A 10,481-nucleotide genomic window follows, 5' to 3' on the forward strand; every position below is an offset into this window, starting at 1 on the left:
CAAGAGCACTATGCTATAGCTTGAGAAGCCAAGCTCAACCTCTCTAGAAGGAGCTCTTGAGCGGAAGCTCATTGTCTTATGCATGTGCATGTGTTGTAATAGGGGATTAGCAAGGGAACTCTATGCCATTTGTAAGAGAGAGAGTGTTCATTCAATTGAGAGTAGGAAATCTATCATTTCTCCTACTAGTGTAAGCCCAACATTTGCTGAATCAAGGAGAGTGGATTTGGACTAAGCTTGGATACTTTGTCTCCCTTCCAACGTGAAGTAATGGACAACAATGATGCGTAAGTGTCTTGGTGTTTTTTGTTAAGTTCTTGATAGCTTGTCTCTGTTGTTGTCATCAATCTAGCCATAAATCCCATATACTGTAAGAGGGCGACAGGGTGGAGAGGACTCCCCTGGCCTTAAGACAGTGATTGGGGTGGCTTTTCTTGTGATGTGTTGTGGTGAAATTTACGCAAGCTATGTTGAACAAATACTAATCTCACTTTGATTTGTCATGACAGATTTGTAAGAAGGTATTAATGCAACAAGCACCCTCCCCCCCCTTTCTCTCTCTTTCTTAAATATATAGTTGTGTTTGCTTGATCATTGCCGATACGTTTCAAAGCAGCCCGAGCACCATCTCTCTCTCTCTCTCTCTCTCTGTCTCTCTCTCGTGTTTTAGTGTGTGAGAGTGTTCCATTGGTGTTAAGGTTAGTGTAAATTCCTTGCTTGTTTGTGGGTTGCTCTAACGATTCTCCTCTTTTGCTTCCTAGTTCGCTCTTAAACTAGGTGGTGCCCCTTGTGTAGTTGGGATTTGGATGTGGGTTTGTTGTTTTGGTTTGTGTTGTGTTGTGCCCCAGCCCCATTGAGCAGCACGGGAGCCTTGAAGGGTGTCTAGAGGTTGCTCTTCTTGTTGCCCGCCCCGGACCGCCTCAAATTGGTGCCCCCACTGAGGACAGGCTTGTGTATGTTTTGTGAAGGCTCAACCTTTAGCATAATCAAGTAGCTTGGATGAATAGCGAGAATTTGTATGATCCCTTCATTCCCATTGCAAGGCAAAAGGTACACATAATTGTTAGTACTAAGTTGCAATTTCAGCGAGTAATTAGTAGAATTTTAGGTCCTCTTAGGTTAGCCGAGATAAACACTTCGGTAAATCCTTTTATTTTGCCTCTCATTAGGTACGATATTAGCTTGGACGTCTATATTTTTGTGTTATTTTAAGCATTACGTCATGCATAGGCCATGGATAATGGCCCAGGAATAGAGGTTTTTCCCTTTCATTTTACTCCACACATTGGAATAAACATTGCAATTAGTAGGAAAATCCATTTTCAACAACGTATGGTGTTCATGTTTGGTGCCCAAAGAGTAGGAGAAATTCTCGCATCACCAGACCCTGTCATCCTACCTCTTATTGATTATCATAGGTCGTTTGATGTGAATATCTTTATTTTGTGTAGAATAGATTGCAAGCTAGAAAACATTATTGTGTAAATCTTTTTAAGAAAGAAAAACAAAAACGGGTGTCACTTTGAAATCAATTCAATGGAAAGCCAACGCCAAATGTCTGGGTATCCTCTTTTCTTTGGAGAGCCTGGAGAGGATGCAGAATTATTTTTAGCGAATTTCAAGATGTCTTGCCGTATCAACAGGATAATAGATGATCAAGAACGTGTAGAAATGTTTGAGGTGGTCCTTAGTAAAGATGCTAGTACTTGGTTTGACTCTTTGCCTGAAGAAGTTAAGGGGAATTACACAGAAGTTTTGAATCGTTTCAAGAAATACTTCTTTGATCCCCAAAACACTCAAAAATTATGGCAAGACATTGTTTCTCATAAGCAAAAAGACTTAGATGACTACTACTTGTACAAGCAAGAGTTTCTACGTCTTTGGGCTCTATGGATACGAAATGTTGCTAACCCTGGTGATGGTGCAGAATTTCTAAAGAAGGAGAGGTTCATAGCCGGACTCTTTTCTGACCTTAAGGTAAAAGTTGAGGCGGGTGCACTTGCTACCTTTGATGCAGCTGAAACTAGGGCTGCTGAGAAATATAGAAAACTCAAGTGCTTAAGGGGAGAGGTTCCAATAGAAGGTCTTAGACCCAAAGGTAAGTCACAAGCATCAACATCGAGGGAGCTTCCTGAGGTAACGGCGGAAGTAATTGAGAAGTTAAACGAATCTTTAAGCAGCCTGTTAATTCACCTTGCACAAGCTGTAGGTCCAAAGGGACAAGCAAAGAAGTCTGAAGAGCGAGATCCACGACCTAGGAGAGTCTTGCAATGTTGGAATTGCGGAGAGTCTGGACATGGGATGTATAATTGTCCTTGGCCCCGTGGGGAGCCAGGGAGACCTAACTTGAATTACCCAGTGATGAATGCAGGAGAAGGAGCTGGTCAACAACCAAGGCTTCTACAAAGACCAAATGGACCAAGACCACCTCCACAAGGGGTAGAAGGAGTTCCACCTTTGCCAGATCCAAATGTGCATGTGGTAGAGGTGACAAACTCAAATGAGGTTGACATGGAAGCAAATGGCATTAAGCATGGCCGAGGAAAAGGTAAAGAGAAAGAGGGTGTCCCATCACAGAGTGACCATGGACAAGGCAAGAAGGCAAAGGAGACCAAGGAAGCTAAGAGGACTCGACGTCGTATCAATCTCCAAGACTTCCCTCTTGGACATGGTATGGCTCCATACAACCTGTTGGAAGACATGCGAGGTAAGGGTCCTAATATCTCATGGCCTCAGTTTCTTGCATTATGCCCACAAGTTAGGAGGGATTTAACAAAGGCAGCTAGCACTAGGAGAAAGGTAAAAGAGAGTTTTCCTGTTGTAAAAATTGCACATGCTGAAATGAGCGAGGATATTACACCTGTGCTCGATTGTTACATAAAATGAAGATTGGTTAGGAAAGGTATAGTGGATGGGGGTGCACAAATTTGCATCATGACAGAGGGACTCATGCAAAGACTACGCATGCACATCCAGGAGACACCTGAAATCAAAGTCAAGATGGCAAACAATAGCAAGGCTAGGTGTGTAGGCATTTGTAAAAATGTCTTTGTAGAGGCCTTTGGCATTAAGAAAGCGGTGGATTTTTATGTTATGTCAACCAAGGGAAGTGGTTATCCATTTATCCTAGGAAGACCATGGCTAATGAAAATGCGAGCTTTGCAGGATTGGGAGAGTGGGAAATTAATTTGCAGGAATGACAATCATAAGAAGGTTGTCTTTGACATGAAGGAGCAACGCCAAGAGGAGCTCCATGAAGAATCATCTCAAAGTGAGACGGAAGAAGGTTGGACCGATAGCACCTCAGAAGAAGAAAGTAGCAGCAGCATTACTGAAGAGGAGTCTTCCATCGAAGTCATGGGGGTAAGGTTTAAGCCAAGCAACCAAGAGACCTCTTGTCGAGGTTTGGAAGACGTAGGTTCCCAAGAGAACCAAAAGGTGGAAGATGAAGGAATGTTAGAAGGTATGTTGTCTACAACACTTACAAAGGATGAAAGAGAGGAGTTCAAATGTGTGCTAAGGAAATTTCCAAGGCTTTTTGCTAAAGACTACACCGATGTGCGTGGAGTAGATGTTGTTCAACACAAGATTGAGTTGAAGCTAGAGGCCACACCTAAGGCTCAAAAGCTACGAAGGCTAGGAGTCATTAAGGAGCAGGCTCTACTCAAGGAGGTAAGAAAGCTTCTAGCAGCAGGTTTCATTTATCTAGTGGAGAATTCAGAGTGGGTCTCTCCCGTTGTTATCACTCCTAAGAAAAACGGCAAGTGGAGGGTGTGTGTGGATTATCGTCCACTTAATGAGGCAACAAAAAGAGATCACTTTCCCCTCCCATTTCAGGATGAGATACTAAATGAAGTAGCTGGTCATGAGAAGTACACTGTGTGTGATGTCTACTCGGGTTACTTTCAAATAGGTATCGCATTGGAGGATCAATTGAAAACAACCTTTATCACTCCTTGGGGTTGTTATGCTTTTAGAGTCATGCCATTTGGCCTGACAAATGCTCCTGCAACTTTCCAACGCTTCATGAACATGGTGTTTCAAGCATTCTTTTAAAAGTCCATTAGGGTTTTTATTGATGATTTTTGCATTTATAGCTCAAAATCATTGCATCTACAAAGGGTAGAAGAAGGTTTAAAGAAGCTCTATGACATGGGAGGTCAACTCAACCCCGGCAAGTGTCACATAGCTGAGGATGAAGTGATCTTACTTGGTCACAAGGTTTCCTGTAAAGGCATTGAGGTGGATCCTTCAAAGGAAAAGGCTCTTATTGAGCTCCCCTCACGCAAGAATCTCAAAGAGGTCATATTATTCATTCAAAAAGTGAAGTATATGTCACGCTTTATTCACTTAGCTTCGGAGTTGCTTCATCCTTTGCAAAAGTTGACACAACAAGTAGAATTTGCATGGTCTGATGAGCTTGAATAGTATTTTTGTAACATTAAAGTCATTTTGTCAGAGCTACCAACACTCATGCCTCCTTGTTGGGAGTACACATTCTTTGTTAGCTCTAGTGTTGGAAGGGAAACAATTGGTGCTGTGTTGCTACAACAAGATCCCCACAGTACAAGGATGCGACCCATCTACTTTGCTAGTAGGGTCATGAATGCTTTGGAGAGAGACTACACAGAAGAAGAACTCATGATGCTTTCTCTCATGTTTGCGGTGAGAAAGTTTAGATCCTACCTGCTACCAAAACCTTTTGTAATTCTCACTGCAGAGAATTTGTTCTCTTGGGTGTCATCTCAAATGAATCTTAGTACTAGGATCTCAAAGTGGATTATGGAGTTGCAAGAGTTTCAATACTCTTTCAAGGTAGAAGATAGTGTGCGTGCACAATTGACAAGGATTCTCACTTATAGGGTGCATGAAAAGGAGATTAAGGTGCCTGAAGTAAAGACCCTACCATTACCACCACCAAAAAGTATTCCTAATGCTTTTACCTTGTTCTTTGATGGAGCTTTTCGACGAGCCACAGGGAAAGCAGGGGGAGGGCTAGTGTTGCTCAACCCAAGTGGAGAGGTGGTCATGAAAGAGAAGGTCAATCTACCAGGTTCAACTAGCAACAATGAAGCAGAATACGACACACTACTTCATGGTTTGAAGATGTGCATTGGCCAAGGGATAAAATGTCTCATGGTAAAGGGAGATGCACTTCTCATTGTTAAACAGATTTTAGGCATTTGGGCATGCAAGAATGAAACCTTAAGGACAAAAGTTCATGCCATTCGTAAGATGTTTAATCAGTTTGAAGAAGTGCAACTATATCATATTCCGAGGAAACAAAATGAAGATGCCGATTTACTTGCACAACAAGCAGTTACATGTGTTGAGAGAGAAGTGCAGGTCATCATGGTGGCAGCAGCTGTCAAGCAACCGAGATACCAGGGATTGGAGTCATTGGCTCCCATTATCAGCTACATTTTGGAGGGTGAGTTTCCACAAGACTTCATGAAGGCTCAGAAGAGGAGACTCATGAAGAAGGCAAGTTTCTATCTCTTCCTAGAAGGCTCCCTCTATCAAAGAGGGAAGGATCAAGTGTGCAGAAGAGTACCAACTATCGAGGAAATTCCAGCCATTCTAAAAGGTTTGCATGAAGAGGCATGTGGTGGTCATTTTGCCCAAGAATCAACTGTGAAGAAGATTTTGCTTGCGGGGTATGTTTGGCCAAGCTTGCATGTGGATGTTCAACATTGGTGTAAAAGCTGTCACAATTGTCAGATAAATGGAAATAGAAGGTTGGTGCATGGCCCGAGGCAAATAGTGCTTGCAAATGGACCTTTTGAAAAGTGGGGCATTGATGCTATGGGTCCTCTGCCTAGGACAAAAAATGGTAAACTCTACATTCTAGTGGTTGTAGACTATATGACTAGGTGGGTGGAAGCACAAAGTGTAGCAAAGGTAAATGAGAGGATAGTGAGCAAATTCGTCTACACTCACATTTGTTGTAGATTTGGCACACCTTTGGAGATTGTTTCTGATAATGGTCCAGGGTTTAGAAAGGGATTGCTCACAGAAGTCTGTGAAGAACTTCACATTCTACATCGTCACAGTACACCCTACTATCCCCAATCAAATGGTTTGGTAGAAAAAGCTAATGGTGTCATTGCAGGCATCATTAGAAAGATGGTGAAAAACAAGACAAAGTTGTGGGATGACTTCTTGGATGGTGCCTTGTGGGCATATCGAACCACATATAGGGAAGCCACGGAGTTCACACCATTTCACTTGGTCTATGGTCAAGAGGCTTTGCAGTCTATCGAGCTCAACATTCCAACAATGCGACTTCATGGCAAAGGAGCACAAGATGATCAAGAGGTATGGATAGATCGACTGCTTACCTTAGTTGAGCTTGAGTGGAAAAGAGAAGCAGCATACGAGTGCTATAAGAGGAAAGCCACACAGACAAAGGAGAAGCTTGACAAGAAACTGAAGGACAAAGGCATCAATGAAGGAGATCTTGTGCTAAGGTATGACAATCGACTCGATAATCGTTTTGATGCCAAATTTGAAACAAGATGGCAAGGGCCATACATAGTCAAGAAGGCTTTCAATTCAAGTTACTATCAGCTTATGGACTTGAATGGTAAAGAGCACTCCAGGAAAGTAAACGCGTATCGCTTGAAGCACTATTTGAGTCGCATTCTACCAAAGGATCTACCAAAGATCTGTCAAAAGGCCACTGTCTCATGTAAGTATTGTTACATGAAGCATGAGTGTAACTCTAGCCAAAATTCTGAGGGGCCAAACAATAAAGATCTCGTCAAGGACTCTGAAGCACTCTCTTTGGAAAAGATGCTCTATGATGGTACATGAATATACCATCATCCAGGGGGAGGGCTAATGATAGCCGTTTTTTGGCTCTTTGTAATTGCCACAATGAGTTACCTCACCCTACCAAAATCACCCAAACACTATGGCTATCCCTACCATTTCACTGTACATAGGCATGCGTGAGTCATGGGACTTTTCCCATATCTTCTTAAAAAACCCTCAATTAGCTATCCATTGGGGTACTTGAGCCTCACAATTACCACAATTTTTCTTACCATTTTTCATATTCTTTATTCCATATAGAAATATTTTCATGTAAGCTTCTCTTATATTTGGTGTAACTCCACCCCAACAAAAATCCAAAAAAACTAGTTTTATTTATGTGTATATTTTTTCACTATTGTGATTTTTCCCTTCCTACATCTATTTTGTTTTTTTTTAGAACACCAAAAATATTTATCTTTTTATGGTAGCCTCATAATGAGAGAGATTTCTTTTGACCCCTTTATATTTTTTCCACTTATATTATTTATATTTGACATGTACATATTTTTTAGACCCCTCAATATTTGATTTTCTTAGTTCTACTATTCACTTATATCATAATCTCAACAATATCTTCAATTATAGACCTACCAAATAAGGTCAAGGGTAGGTGGCATGCATACATGCACTATGGAGGGCTCACTCTTGGAGGTATTCAAAAGAATCATCCAAAGAAGGACCCCACAAGGACCTTGTGCAGTGGAAAAAAACGGTCGGTTTTGCTGAATTTTTAAAGTTCACTTGCTCTCCGAATTTGAAAAGGTGATACAAACAAAAGTTGTAGCTCGTGGGCTGAACTTTTGCCTCAAATTCTTTCATATTTTTTTGAGCTACGAGTTGTGAGCTATGATTTTATTAGTGGACCCCAGTTTTCCCATGATATGCAGCCACACTCTCTCTTCCACTTTATCATTTTCCTCTTTCACACACAGTTCTCCACTCATCATCCCCACCTCTCTCACCACTCCTCTCTGCACCCTACTCACCTTCTCCTCAACCTTGAAGAATAAGAGAAACCATGGTGAAATCATACCTCCCACACACAATTCCATTCCAAAATTGACCACCTAGTCTCATTTTTCCTCCTCCAATTTACCCATATCTATCAAAAAAACTACAAAATTCAGCCTCTTCTCTTAAAAGATAGCATCATGGTGGTTGATTACTCAGCTTCAATTACCTTGTCTCTCAAGGAAGGTCAAGAGTGGAGAAAAAAATGTACCGTCAAAGCTAGTGGACCGTCAACAGGCGTCAAAATTGGCCCTACTCAAGACACTTGGAGCATCAACCTTGTAAGAAATCCACCTTTTCTTACCTCTTAAGAGTTTTTCTTCCTTATTTGTATCCTACATGAATACTCCCATTGTAAATATCCAATTCCATTTGTAAATTAATACTAACTCTACTAACACTAACCCACTATAAAAAGTCCTATCACCTCCATTTCTCTCCTCTCTCTTTCCCCACCAACTTCTTGATAATTCCAAGCAAAAGAAATTAGATAAATTGCTGAAAATCTAACCCAACCATGGTTAGAGGAGTAATCCTAGCCTTCAAAATTGCTATAAAAGGAGGGTGTAGCTAGCACAAAAGGGGGAGCCATAAGCAAGAGCACTATGCTATAGCTTGAGAAGCCAAGCTCAACCTCTCTAGAAGGAGCTCTTGAGCGGAAGCTCATTGTCTTATGCATGTGCATGTGTTGTAATAGGGGATTAACAAGGGAACTCTATGCCATTTGTAAGAGAGAGAGTGTTCATTCAATTGAGAGTAGAAAATCTATCATTTCTCCTACTAGTGTAAGCCCAACATTTGCTGAATCAAGGAGGGTGGATTTGGACTAAGCTTGGATACTTTGTCTCCCTTCCAACATGAAGTAATGGACAACAATGATGCGTAAGTGTCTTGGTGTTTTTTGTTAAGTTCTTGATAGCTTGTCTCTGGTGTTGTCATCAATCTAGCCATAAATCCCACATACTGTAAGAGGGCGACAGTGTGGAGAGGACTACCCTAGCCTTAAGACAGTGATTGGGGTGGCTTTTCTTGTGATATGTTGTGGTGAAATTTACGCAAGCTATGTTGAACAAATACTAATCTCACTTTGATTTGTCATGACAGATTTGTAAGAAGGTATTAATGCAACAAGCACCCCCTCCCCCTTTCTCTCTCTTTCTTACATATATATATTTATGTTTGCTCGATCATTAACGATACACTTCAAAGGAGCCCGAGCACCATCTCTCTCTCTCTCTCTCTCTCTCTCTCTCGTGTTTTAGTGTGTGAGAGTGTTCCATTGGTGTTAGGGTTAGTGTAAATTCCTTGCTTGTTTGTGGGTTGCTCTAACGATTCTCCTCTTTTGCGTCCTAGTTCGCTCTTAAACTAGGTGGTGCCCCTTGTGTAGTTGGGATTTGGCTGTGGGTTTGTTGTTTTGGTTTATGTTGTGTTGTGCCCCAGCCCCATTGAGCAGCACGGGAGCCTTGAAGGGTGTCTAGAGGTTGCTCTTCACTTATATCATGATCTCAACAATATCTTCAATTATAGACCTACCAAATAAGGTCAAGGGTAGGTGGCATGCATACATGCACTGTGGAGGGCCCACTCTTGGAGGTATTGAAAAGAATCATCCAAAGAAGGACCCCACAAGGACCTTGTGCAGTGGAAAAAAACAGTCGGTTTTGCTGAATTTTTAGAGTTCACTTGCTCTCCGAATTTGAAAAGGTGATACAAACAAAAGTTGTAGCTCGTGGGCTGAACTTTTGCCTCAAATTTTTTCATATTTTTTGAGCTACGAGTTGTGAGCTATGATTTTATTAGTGGACCCCAGTTTTTCCATGCTATGCAGCCACACTCTCTCTTTCACTTTATCATTTTCCTCTTTCACACACACTTCTCCACTCATCATCGCCACCTCTCTCACCACTCCTCTCTGCACCCTACTCACCTTCTCCTCAACCTTGAAGAATAAGAGAAACCATGGTGAACTCATACCTCCCACACACAATTCCATTCCAAAATTGACCACCTAGTCTCATTTTTCCTCCTCCAATTTACCCATATCTATCAAAAAAACCACAAAATTCAGCCTCTTCTCTTAAAAGACAGCATCATGGTGGTTGATTACTCAGCTTCAATTACCTTGTCTCTCAAGGAAGGTCAAGAGTGGAGAAAAAATGTACCGTCAAAGCTAGTGGACCGTCAACAAGCGTCAAAATTGGCCCTACTCAAGACACTTGGAGCATCAACCTTGTAAGAAATCCACCTTTTCTTACCTCTTAAGAGTTTTTCTTCCTTATTTGTATCCTACATGGATACTCCCATTGTAAATATCCAATTCCATTTGTAAATTAATACTTACTCTACTAACACTAACCCACTATGAAAAGTCCTATCACCTCCATTTCTCTCCTCTCTCTTTCCCCACCAACTTCTTGATAATTCCAAGCAAAAGAAATTAGATAAATTGCTGAAAATCTAACCCAACCATGGTTAGAGGAGTAACCCTAGCCTTCAAAATTGCTATAAAAGGAGGGACTAAGCTTGGATACTTTGTCTCCCTTCCAACGTGAAGTAATGGACAACAATGATGCATAAGTGTCTTGGTGTTTTTTGTTAAGTTCTTGATAGCTTGTCTTTGGTGTTGTCATCAATCTAGCCATAAATCCCAC

The sequence above is a fragment of the Adiantum capillus-veneris genome, chromosome 27 (assembly GCF_014529385.1).
Source record: "Adiantum capillus-veneris isolate H3 chromosome 27, ASM1452938v2, whole genome shotgun sequence".
Lineage (NCBI taxonomy): Eukaryota > Viridiplantae > Streptophyta > Polypodiopsida > Polypodiales > Pteridaceae > Adiantum > Adiantum capillus-veneris.